Source organism: Rhagoletis pomonella, unplaced genomic scaffold (genome assembly GCF_013731165.1).
Source record: "Rhagoletis pomonella isolate Grant_MI unplaced genomic scaffold, Rhpom_1.0 Rhpom_scaffold_00007, whole genome shotgun sequence".
Classification (NCBI taxonomy): Eukaryota; Metazoa; Arthropoda; class Insecta; order Diptera; family Tephritidae; genus Rhagoletis; species Rhagoletis pomonella.
In genome coordinates this window covers 825660-838629 of record NW_023458561.1, presented here as the reverse complement: position 1 = coordinate 838629, position 12970 = coordinate 825660, and the positions used below count along the sequence as shown (strand labels likewise).

Genomic DNA, 12970 nt, shown 5'->3' with positions numbered 1-12970 from the left:
GAATTTGGCCCATACAAAGATAATTATTACCATCGGTGAGCAAACCCGAGAAAACAACTAAAAAGACTCCCTGAAGATGACACGAGAGTGTCGAAACGCGTAGGAGGGACAAGGGAAAAATATAAGCATTTCGCCTTTTACTCCATCGGCCGAAGCAGCTCCAACCCAGCAAACAAAATTCATAGGAATTTGGCCCATACAAAGATATTAAGGAATTATATTTTTATGTTTTTTGTTTTAGAATGAACCATATTTTTAAACGAAATCAGCGGAAAAATATTACAATAAAAATTGTTGCATATATTTATTGTGAAAAATTTGCTGAGCCAATACTTTGTTCCGGCAGTGTATATTGTATTTCTGTTAAACAAGGATACGCATTCATTTTGAAATTGCCACCAACTATAAGATAAAGTTTCTAGGCCACATTCACTATAGATCCGTATCATTGTTGCGTATCATTGCGTTCGGTTATTTAAGGCGGCAAACGACCACCAAACCAAAGTCTTAGCCGATGAATGTGCCAGTACAAATCGTAAATGTGGATTGTTGGAGAAGCTGTTGAACCAAACTGTTTAAATTAAAAATCTAATTTTGGGCGGGACGAAGTTCGCCGGGTCTGCTAGTTATGGCACAAAATAATTGCAGTGATAAAGAAGTAGTGTTATTTAAAATATTCCGTAGAGAATACTGTGTTTAATATTTAAATTTTAAATCTAAATATAATAATAAGAATGTTAAATCTTTTCTGTAATATAAGTCTAACAGACTGTAAAAAATAAAAATAAAAATAAAAATAATTCTTACTTAAATTTTACATAATTTTGGTGACGTATGTATTTCTAAGCTGACCCTGAGATCTGCGAAATAACACATGGTTATGTGCATATAATGTGTTGATTATGGTCCAAATCGCTAAATAATCCTTGCAGCAATCAGCGCCATTGGACATTTTCGGGAAGTAGAAATAAACTAAATTAAATTTATTCAATTATTAATAAATTGGAGGCAAACGTACAATTGGGACGATCCGCATCCGCAAACGAACGTTTGTTGTTTGATGATTTAGGTTATTGGCCTGGAGTCTAATGAAGCATTATCGTCATAATAAATGTTCAATCTCCTTTTTTATTAACTAAATCATTTTCTTAAACAAATTTCTATTCAAACATTTTCCTTTTTCGTCAGTATTATTGTGGCTTATTAACATTTTATTTTTAATATTTTCATTGAGCTTTGTACCACTATTGTTTATTAGGAAAAATTGAAAAAGCAACAAAGTCTAAGCGGTAGAAGTTATAGCAGCTATTTCGGAGATCACCACATCTCCTCTTCAGACTTCTTTTTTCTAGACTTCAGCAGACCGCTTGGACTTTGCTGTTGTTGTTGTAGCGGCTACAACAACCCCGCCCAGATCGGTTGGTTACTCAGTCGTTGTCGTCAACTTCCACTAACGGCAGCCCTAGGAAGCGTGCAGCTTTTATTGGGTTGGTCCACAAGGACAAAGCCGTTAGGGTTGTCGGGTTTTCCGGGCATGCGAAGAGATGTTTCGAGTCATGTGGAGTCTCTCCGCATGCCGGACACTCATTTGGCACATCCTCATTCAATCTACTCAGGTAGGAGTTTAACCTGCTGTAGTAGCCAGAGCGGAGTTGGGCTACTGTCGTTCGTGTCTCCCGATGCAGATGAAGCTCCGTCGCGTCTATGTCCAGTGGCGGTATGCCTAGAACGCCATTTACAGGTCTAGAGTCTACATAACTCGAGACTGACTCCCTGTGAATGCCGTTCAGGGCCAGTCGGTAAGCTGACGGGTCCAGAGGTTGCTTGACGAGGTTGCCTCCTGACGTGCCTAGGCGAAGGCTCCTCTGCAAGCAGCTGTCTGTTTGGGTGGCCACTTCTGTGGCTCCCGATCAGGAACTGCTTGCAAAGCATTATGTTGTGCTCCTTTATGAGGAGCATTTGTGCCTCTCTGTGAAGATGATGTTCGGGCGACATCAGGAGGCATCCTGTCGCTGTCCTGAGTGCGGTGTTCTGTACAGTCTGTAGCTTCGTCCACTGCGTCCTACTAGTCCCCGGCGACCACACTGGCGCTGCGTAGTTTAAAACCGGCCGGCCTATTGCCTTGTATGTTGCCAGCAATGTTTCTTTGTCTTTGCCCCAAGTACTGCCGGCTAGCGACTGGAGGACCTTGTTGCGGCTCTGTACTTTATTGACAATAGCGGTTGCGCGCGCAGAGAAGGAGAGCAGGCTGTCGAATGTTACTCCGAGTATTTTGGGGTTATTCACCGTCGGAATTTGTGTGTCATCGAAGTCAATTCCCAGCGGTAGCCTGACCTCCTTCGTCCAGGTTGTGAAAAGGGTCGCAGAGGATTTCGTAGGGGAGAGGGCTAGACACTTTGCAGTGAAGAAGCGAGAAAGTTCGGAGAGATACCCGTTTACTTTCGAACACAGGTCATCAATTCCGTAAGAGGCAATCGAGACTCCCTCTGGTGGTTGAGGGAGTTTTGAAATGTAAAAGTTGTGAAAAGATCTTCAGCTACGCTACTTAATGAGCTTTTAACTGCTTCTCCAGAAAGAGGTACTGCTATTAAGAAGGTCATATTGGCAAAAAAGAGTCCTAAAGGTATTTCGCCTGAAAAAGCTCTCGCACTAATAACACCGGCACAAAAAAAAAATTAGTGTGCTGTGCATTTGACCAGACCTACCTATGGTTATGTATATTCAGTTTGGCCAATATACCTCCTAGATTTCGAGAAAACTTAAAAAAACAGTTTTTTATTGCCGATTTTCACTATTTTTACGGTTTTTTTTTTGAAGTTTTCTCGAAATCTAGGAGGTATATTGGCCAAACTGACTTCAAATGCGGCTTCTGCGGAGCGAAATACATAACCATAGGTAGGTCCGGTCAAATGCACATCACACTAAGTTTTTTTGTGTGCCGGTGTATTCGACACAAATTTATCAAAGCATCAGTATCGTTTACTTACTGAGGGCCATTTTCTAATGTAAGCAGTAAAGTTGCCTTTACTAACAGGGAAGATAAATTGTTCTTCACTTCAAAGTGTTTTGGTTTTCTTATTTTACCGGTAAAAATAAATTTGTTATTCCGTAGAGTGAAACTTCACTACATTTCATTATACATATATTAGGTGGCTGATTCGGATCTGGCGTCAATACATTATATACATAACGGACTTTCTATTTTTAATTCATCCCAAATAGTTAAACAAGTTTTAGGTATGCAGGTATCTATAACCGTGCGCAAGTGCTTAAAAAATGTACCAGAAATTGACGAAAAATTTAACGATTTTTTAATTATATGGTTGGTAGGCGTGGTCGCTATTCGATGTTGCCCATTATGAGCAGAAGTTGTTAGTCATTCAGACACAATTTGAGCAAAATTTCATCCCGATATCTATCTTAGTTCTTAATATAATAATTAAATTACCCTAACATAGCAGATTGGAACACTGTGCGCCGTTGGCTGTGTGCGCTGCTGTGATGGTTGCCGCCCTGTAGTGGTGGCAGGAGGCGTCGCAGTTGAGGTCTGCGACCGAGCAGCGCAACACGGGCCCTCGAAGTTCCCCGTCCAATCTCGCGTGGCATGCCCTAAAGTGGCACCAGGCAAGGCATGTGTTGCACTTGACTTATGTCGCATTACGGAATATCCTGGTCTGACATACCGTGCAGATTGTAGGAGGAACCAGGAGTTGTTGGTGGCGGCGTGTGGGTAGTGGTGCGGTTGTGTGGGTTCTGTGGTCTGTCGTGGCTGTGGTATGGTCTGTGGTGTTATTATGTTGTTGTGCTGTGGTGACTGTGTGAGGCTGCTCAGGTGGACTGAGGTTAGCCGTGGAGGCTGCTCTGTTTCAGCAGCAGGGGGCCACGTACGACGTGGTCCACTGTCGATGTCTCCGTAGTCCTGAGCAGACTCTAAGGTGACTCCACCCCTCGCAGGCATTACACTTGACTGAGGTGGAGTTGTGTAGTCGTCTCTGGAATACACAGCAGGTGTAGATTTCTGGCCCTGGGTTTGACTCGATGCCAGCTCTCATTAGAAGAATACGTAGTGAATGTAGCCCTATGGACGAACAACTTCTGAGATACTTCGCCGACCTAAACGGTCGCCGAAACAACAGCCCTTGGTCGGGTAAAACCTGAGTCATTCCGGTACGTAGAACCGGCTGTCGTGTCGCTTAGACTTTATTTAAATTTGCTTGAACAAATCGAGTAAAAGATCTGAAATTTTAAGAAAATGTAATTGCTGATTTATTATTCTTAAGGCTCATTGTTGTGTTTTGCAGTATTTTTTGGAAATCTTCAAATATATATGACATATTTTTAAAATATAAATATTTCCACTGTCTAAAATAAAATGAAATTAAAAAAATGTATTCATATAAAACAATAATTTAATATATAGTAACTTTTTGCGCATATGTAATTCTTACCATTTGAACAGTTAAATAAAATGTCTAATGTATGTTGTTAAGAATCAAAAGGCCCTATTACCTTGTTTATACCGACACATAAAGCGCGTAGTCCCAGTTCGCTGTGATTCAAAACGGATGCATAAACTAAATTTAAAAACGCGTTGAAATTGAAAAGTGTATTGACTTCAATTTATTTTCAAATCGGTTTTTTGTTTTTCACATAACTTAGAAAAAAAGTAAAAACGCATTCACTTTACGTGAAGTGAAAATAGGCTGGATTCTTTATGCAGCCCGTTTTAGATTTGAATTATTGTTATAATAAATTACAATTATGCTTTGTTTCCATCTTGCGGTCAACCGCGCAAATTATTTACTAAAAAAATGTACAGAAATAGCAGATTTTGTTTACTTTTGAATACGACTTCATCGGGTGCGCTATAAGGGCAGGGGTATAAATGCTGTAAAGAAATATATGTTGACTGCAATCGGTTTTTTGTCAATGCGGTCTTGTCTACGTATACTCAAGGTATATGAAAAAAATTACTTCTCCATGAAAAAATATCGTTATTTTCGTATTTAAAATGAATCGGAATTTTATGGCGGGTTATAAAAACTCGTTTTACTCGAAACTTAGTTTTTCGGCTATATTTCGGCTAACATATTTTAAATATTTACGAAACTAACATATTTGTATGCAACCCTGACTATCCTATATTCAAGTAGATCTAATTCGAAAAATTTAAACGGATTTCTTCAAATCAACCTAAGCTGCGGACATATTGCGAATTCATTTTTAAATATTACCCACTACATTATATTACTATTAAATACTTTCAATAAAGAAACAATTCTTATAAAAGTGTTCTTACACGATATGCATTTGCATCTGTAAATGTTACTTTTTCGATACATATGTAAGTGCGTATGTCTGTCAAATTCACAGTCTTTATTTAACTATTTAAAAATACGTTCTTTGAAAACGAAATAAACTAAACTCAGATGATTCTATCTGTGTGTCAGATGAAATAGAAACATTTCTATTTCGTATGTACGTGCATCTGCTTTGTACAGAAACAAATCTAATTTGCCTTTATACGATATGTTGGCATTTCCATATGTAAAAATCGCATGTACACATGCAAATACATATCGTGTAAGAGCACCTTTAGAAAATAAATATGAATCGTTTTATTTTAAATATTCCAATTTATATTTTTTGTTAATGCAGATAGTGGGATTTAACGTATTTTATAACCGTTACATGGGGAACATAAATTTAAGGCAGATTGCTGTTAACAATTTTATTTATTTATTTATTATTACAGTCTATGAATAATAGATTCTTACAGACTATGGGAAGGTTAAAAAGTATTTAATTTAACTACTTAATTTAGGTAATTGAGTTTAAAATGTTCACAAATGATGACTTTGGTAGCGAAAAATCAAAATCGATAGAATTAGAGATTATATTGAATTCATTAGCAGCTCTGCAGAGGGGCGCATTCCGACCATAATTCGTTTTACAATAACTACAGTAAAACGTATAGCAGAACCGAAGGGATCTTTGCGGAACATTAAAGTGGATACTTTCCAAGCGGTAAGGACAGTCAACAGTTCTTTGAATAATGCCCAACACAAAAGTTAGGGAAAGAACAGGCCTCCTTTTTTTAAACTAATCAGCAATGAGCGATCACTATAGGATGGAATCGGGTCAGAGAAACGCAAGGAGCGTAAAGCGTATTTAAGGAACACCTTTTGAACGCGCTCGATCCTGTCAATCTTAATTTGATGGGACGGACGCCAGATAAAAGCAGCATACTCCAGGTGAGAGCGTACGACCGAGGTATATAACCGTTTTAAGGTATATGGATTAGAGAACTCAGCACTATTCCTCCTGACGAAGCCAAGCATAGAATATGACTAAGAAATTATGGAATCGATGTAGCCATTACGATACAAGGTAACAAAAACATTTGGGGACTAAGAGAAAGTAACATGAAAACATTTGTTGACATTAAGAGAAAGGCTCGATTGAAGGCACCAAGCGTGCAGGTTGTCAAGTTCTGTTTGAAGTTTGAGCATGTCGGAAGCAAGGCACATAAATACAGGTAGAAGCCAAAATGACGTTGCTCTCATGAGAACCAAACCTTTAAACTTCAACTTGTTTTTCATTTATTTCCTATATTTCGTTACGCTTTGAATGTCATATCGTTGTTTTTTTTTTTTTGAATGTTCGTTAATGACAAATTTTAATTAATATTTGAATTTTTGTAGTGTTGTGCAGTTTATACTTAATGTATGTGTTAAAAATGCAACACCGAAGCGTTGTTTTTTATGTGGTGTTAAATATGAAGCAGATACCATTCAACGTGCCTCAATGTCCTTCGCGTAAAGAGCGTTGCGAAAGCAGCTGTGGGCCAGAGCTGCAGCGAAATGCCTTGCTGTGCGTTAAACATTTTAAAGCAGCAGATTTCATAAATGCACCGGGAGGTACAGGAAAGGCACGTTTGATGCCAAGTGCTGTTCCTATGACCCTTATGCCGGAAAGTCCCTCCAACAACACTGCAACTCATAAATTAAAAACATAAAACAACATACAAATTAACATATTTTAACTAAAGAAAAATAAATAAATAGAAACAAAACTTCAAATTTACTCAAAAACGTCAACCAGCGAAATGTAATTTTTTATTTTTCCTTACACACGCTCATTTTTATTTTTACTCTCCCGAAAACTTTGACTTTTGTAGGTTTGATGTCAATTTGGCTTCTACCTGTTTTTATTGTACCATGTGTCGGAAGTGCTCGTTATGTTCGAGAATATTTTCAAATCTTCGGCGTATAACAGATAATTTGAAAAAGAGAAGCATGAACTAATGTCATTTATAAACAAAACAAAAATCATTGGCCCGAGAATACTACCTTGAGGCACGCCCGAGGTCGCCTGCAACACAAATAGGACTTAAGCCAGTTTAAAAAGTTAGAATGGAAACCTAGGCGTTCGAGTTTCGCAACTAGAGTTCTATGCGATACCTTGTCGAAAGGCTTCGAAAAGTCTGTGTAGCTACAATCCACCTGAGATGCATTAGAAAAAGGCGAAATACAATATTCACTAAAGGCCGCAAGATTTGAGACCGTGGAGCGCCCAGGTACAAAACCATGTTGGTAAGGGCAAATGATACTCTTGGCCGAGAAATACATTTTATCCTTAACGATGTTCGAATGCAGTTTAGACACGGTAGACAGTTTAGAAATCGGTCTATAGTTACTAATATCATTTTTGTCTCCACTTTTGAAAATTGGAATTACAGAGGCCAATTTCCAAACTTTTAAAAACACCCCAGTAGAAAGAGACTTGTTAAAGATAGTTTTCAATGGAAGGATCAGTGCTGGACAATTTTTTAATAAAAGTGCGGATACTCCATCGATGTCAGTTCTTGCGGAAGTCTTCAGATCAACAAGACCTTTCGATACATCATCGTATGAGAGGTAAAAGGAACCAAAGTCAAATGAGGAACTAACACCGAGTGCAGGCCCAATTTCAAGATTTGTGTCTAAATCACACTCGAAGTTGGATTTGAAGAACTCAGCGAACAGATTAGCAATATCAGCGGGAGTATCCGCAGATTTATTATTGAGGAAAACTGAAGATGGAATAGAAGAGCATGATTTTCGATTTGACAAAGTTCCAGAAGGCTTTAGGGTTAGATTTATTATTAAGTTCGAAATTAAGGACATACTTTTTGTGAAGAAACTTATCAAGGCAGTTAAACTCTTAAAAAACGCTTGTACATTGAGTAGTAACTCGGACTATTGGTTGATTTGTATTTGTTATAATATTTATTTGGCTGATTTTTGAGCTTCTTTAATCGAGAATTATACCAAGGTAGTTTATATGGCTTACTTTTGACGGTGGGAATGTTGGCAGAACAAATGTCAAACAAAATTGTCTTGAAGGTGTTAAAGCAGTTGTCGGCATCCAAGTCATCGAGCAAGTCGGACCAGTTCAAATCTGCGAACAAATTGTTAATGCCTTCAAAGTCACAGCGAGCGTAATTGAAGGCAATATTATTAGTACCTATAGTGATCGTGGCGAAATGATAAAATTCCATCTGAAGAATGAGCGCAACTTGATGCAGACCTGCTGCTGTAATTGGGCAAGACATTTGGTAATGTTGTAATTTACCCCATCACAAATGAAAATTAAATCTAAAATTCTATCGAGTTCGTTCACAAAATTATTAATTTGCGATAGGTTAAGACTAAGTAAATTATCAATAGATAAGATTCATGAAAGGAAGATAGATTATTAGTAAGCCCATTGGAAGTATAACTATTTGACCACTTAACATTACTAAGATTGAAATCGCCGAATACACAGACAAGATTGAGGATGTGCCAAATGAGTGTCCGGCATGCGGAGAGACCCCACATGACTCGCAACATCTCTTCGCATGCCCGGAATACCCGACAACCCTAACGGCCTTGTCCCTGTGGACCAACCCCGCAGAAGGGCTGCCGTTAGTGGAACTTGACGACAACGACTGAGATACCAACCGACCTGGGCGGGGTTGTTGTAGCCGCTACAACAACAACAACAACAAGATTGTCGCCCATCGTATTGTGAACAAAATATGTAACGTTGTCTGCATGAGCCCTATATAGGCTATCTACACTGTTTGGTGGAATGTACGAAGCAAATAGAAACAAATAACCAGAAATTGATGACCCATCAACACGAACGCAAAGCTGATCCGGTAGTGAGTCAGTATTATTCAGGTTGATCGATGAAGCGCGGAATTTCCGATTCACTGCAATCCAGACGCCTCCGCCCGTGGAGCGGCCAGTCTTAGCGGTGTCTCTATCTTTCCGGAAGACAACAAAGAGCATGGGGTCGAAGAATTCCGCACCGAAAAAATCGGCAGTAAGCCATGTTTCAACAATAACGAAGATATCAAAGTCCTGTTAAGAGCTGAATGACATAACCAGATCAGATTTGGTTCTTAGGCCGGGGATATTTTGAAAATATATTCTTAAATTATTACAATCCTTAGGCATATCTGAACTAGCTTGTGGCGTAGTGGAGCTAGCTGAGTTCCTTACGGCCCTCCTTGGGGAAAAAACGAAACGGGCGAACAGTAACATCAGCCGGCCACAGATCAGAGGAAAGCAGCTTAGCGAATAGCGAATGGAATAGTCAAAAGATCCAATTTACGATTGCAATCAATTTCTTTCAAAACTATAATCTAAAGGATTGATAGTTGTACTTTTTACGATTAAAATATTAATAATCAATTTTAATTATAATCAAAACATATTCCAATATTAGGTATATTATGCAAATGCAATCCGATCTGATTTGAGTTATTCAGTTATGGATACATTTTTATTTCTGTGTTCGTATGGAATAGTAGCTAATGTCGGGAAGCTGGCTTTAGTATAATCCGGCATTCCCTTTATTCTTTGCAACACAAGGAATTTTTCTATGAGGCTTAACAAGAATATTGACTTGCTAGTATCGGAACTATTTCTTGCACGTTTAATTGCCAAAATTTCTTCAACAGCTCGGCGCCAGTGAGTCATTCGCAAGGGTATGCTGCGAATGCCGCATTATACTAAAGCCAGCCTTTTGACATAAGCTACTATTCCAAGCAGATTTCATAACATACTCAAATTTTACATACAAAACGGAGCATATATAATCACTGTAACGTTGTTGACGTGTATAATCACTCTGCGGAAAATTAAAAAAAAAACAGCCGAATTGTTGGGATTTTAACCAGCGTTAGAGACAGTGACTTATATAGCAAAGTGCTAATAAATTGTGCTACTTGCAAACACACAAATTTGTTACATTTCGCTTAAACAAATAAATAAGTATAGCTAAGAGACATAAAAGTGCAGTGAGGTGACAAAAATAATAAGGCGCGAAAATGGATTAATGCCATAAGTGCAAGAATCCAATTCGCGGTGACAGCGGAATCCGTTGCAACGGTGGGTGTGGTAAAGTGTGGCACTGGGCCAAAAAATGCTTTGAGTTGGATGAGTACAGTGCGAATGTACTCAAAGAAAACAACCTTGTGCGCTTTATGTGTAACCAATGTCACACATACATGCATTACATTAATGACCCAGCAAGAAGAGTCCCGGTCACCTAACTTAGTAACGTTACCGGCACGCGTGACATTTAAACGGCCACCGAACGCTGTTCATTATAAGCACTTTGTTAAGAGCGATGGGAAAATAGTCCCAAAAGTCTTGTGTACGTGTGACTTTCTATCACCTTCTTACCCATGCGTTTGTCCAATATAAATATATATACATCCATCTTGGTCACACTCATAGGTTTTAAGGGCTTTGGTATTGTAGCGACAAGTAAAACCGCATTTAGCGCGCCGCCGGATATCCGGTGCAATAGTCGAATGGCTAACAGCTCGCCCCTCATCCTGAAGTTCTGGGTTCGAATCCAAAAAAAAAACTCATATTTTTTTATATTTTTTTGATGTATTTTTTTATTAATACAAGTTAGTTAAGCAAATTATAAAGTATTTAATTTATGTTGTAGATTAAATAATTTTTAATAAATAAAAGTAAACAATTAAGTTGTTTTGTTATGTCCATAAAAGTATATTTTATATGCAACATTATATAAAAGAACTTAATATCGGAAGTGAAGTTAATTCAGTTTTAATTGAAAACTATGTACATTTTATTATTTATGTATATAATTTATATTTAAATAAATAAAACTATATTAAATTCATATATCCAAAATTATTTAGCAGCATATAATGAAACCAAAAGTTAACATTTGAAATCAAAAACTAATTAATAATAGGCTACATACATTTTACATTATTTTGTTATTAATATGAAAGATCGAAAAAAAATTGTGTTCAAACTAAGTTGATTATTTTAGTTAATAATTTAAATTTTTTACTATTTTGTTAATTATATAAAAGAATATAAAAATGAAAATGTTAACACTAGGCGTTTAACAACTGCAGCAAACCAAATCTTGTCTTATTTCAAAATTTTTTTTTACTTTTATTCTATAGTAGCGTTGGAGCACTAACAAAAACCATTTAAAATGCCTTTGTTAGAGTTCTAAAGCTAAATTCAATATAATATGAAATTGCAATACATTATATAGTTAAATGCCTAGTGTTAATATTCATACTTTGGCATATATGTATGTACACCCGTGGAGACAGAAATGGCACAAAAATGTTAAGACAATTTACAACCATGTTTTATAAAAAAAAATTGTTAGTTAATTTTAGGATAAACTTAACTGAATTCTATAACGAAAACCATGTAAAATAGTTAAAAAATTTAAAAAAATTTGTAAATTCCAGAAACAAAAAAAATATAAAAATGTTTGCTTTTTCTCAGAATTTTCAGAAAATTTTTTGGTATGCAGTTTTGTAGGCCAATTAATTTTAGTCTAACAAAGTGCAAACCTAAAGTCTCCCATGATTCGTGTTAATTTTTTTAATTTTTTCTCTGAAAGGTATTTTATTTTTGCTTCCACATAAATTTTGCGAAATCTAATTTTTGTATGGAAGAAAATCTCAAACAGCCTTAAAAAAAATATCAAAAATCAACGCGAATTTAGAGAGACTTCACGTTTGCACTTTGAAAGACTAAAATTGGTTGGGCTACAAAACTACATAATCAAAATTTTTTTGAAAATTCTGAGTAAAAATTTCGAAATTTTCATGAACGTTTGCAAAATTTTCTCGAATTTTCAAAATTTTTCGAAGACTATTTTAAAACTATTTTACATGGTTTTCGTTATAGAATTCATTAAGTTTTTCCTAAAATTAGCAAAATAGATTTTTGGAAACCATGGCTGTAAGTTATCTTAACATTTTTGTGCCATTTCTGTGTCCACGGATGTCCTTTGTATATATTTACTTATTACAACAAGTATATACTTATTGTTTATATTGAGGTATTACTTATATTTATATTTCCTACTTTTGAGGTGTTTCTCTGCCGGTATTTTCGCTGCTTAAATCGGAGGTGGCTAAGCTCAACAGACTTACGAATGTTTTTTTCGTAAGCAGCCCTAAATGGAGCTGGGAAACATCTCGTAAGGAAATACAGACACGAAATTGAAGATACAGTGGAAATATTGGCATATACAAATTACCTACCATACAAAATTTCCGACACAACAGAAAGCTGGGACAGCGCCTGCTTGTTACCTCTGCCATCCCGGTTGCAAAGGTATAGAAAATCGTCGTTGAAAAGCTGACGGAACCAATCGTCAACAGTGCTGTCTTGGCCAAGGTGTATTAAACAAGGTGTGATTGACAACTCAGGTAGGCTCTCTTTTAAGGTACTATTATGCCAAAAAATATAAACAAACGATTCAAAATTCAAAAAATTTTTTCAATTTGACTTTATAGGATGGTTCTTCTGAGAACAATGCCAAATTCAATCGCACTTTGTTGAATACATTTTGGTCTTGACCCTTCAGCCGTAAAAGAAAAGTTTTCAGAAAATACACAACATTTGTTATTAGTTCACAT

General features: G+C 36.8%; 1 protein-coding gene across 6 annotated transcripts in view; it reads left to right on the top strand.

Annotated features, from left to right (window-relative positions):
- The window catches only part of LOC118742234 (lissencephaly-1 homolog), a gene marked incomplete at its 3' end in the record, with an annotated part of 77283 nt that overhangs the window by 19872 nt on the left and 44441 nt on the right, over positions 1–12970 (top strand). The window contains 1 exon segment of one of the 6 annotated variants that reach the window (XM_036474153.1): positions 12421–12665. 6 annotated transcript variants of the gene reach the window in all.